The sequence below is a fragment of the Penaeus monodon genome, chromosome 21 (assembly GCF_015228065.2).
Source record: "Penaeus monodon isolate SGIC_2016 chromosome 21, NSTDA_Pmon_1, whole genome shotgun sequence".
Lineage (NCBI taxonomy): Eukaryota > Metazoa > Arthropoda > Malacostraca > Decapoda > Penaeidae > Penaeus > Penaeus monodon.
In genome coordinates, this window is record NC_051406.1 from 24,816,134 (window position 1) to 24,816,625 (window position 492).

Below are 492 nucleotides of genomic sequence, written 5' to 3' on the forward strand. Positions count from 1 at the left end.
AGAGCACTAGTAGGCTAAATTTTCTAATCATTTCCCTTGATGTGAATGTTATTACACTTAGTAATGAATTACATAATTTTTGGCAATAAGGCTTCAACATTGTTCAAAATGCCCTATCCGTATAGAAAGATGCCAGCTATGTATCCTTATATAGGATATGTAGCATTCCAAAGTTAGCTGTGAATCATATTTTATTGTATTTAAAAAAAAAATAAGGCTATCAAGGAATAAGGATGCATGGCATACAATAACAAATCAACAAATGCTCTACATGACCTCAAGCTACCGCTCGAGTGTAGTGAGCCCGTACTTTGCCAACTTGGAAGTTTAGGGAACATGGGTGCAACAAGTTAAAGGTTAGTGATATATTACAATGATATATCATCAGCAACACACAAACACCTTACATTTACAAAATTATGTAGTAAAAGCTAAGAAAATCTAGCAATAAAATTCAGACAATTGGTCAGAAGTGGTTAGAAGTCACCCAAA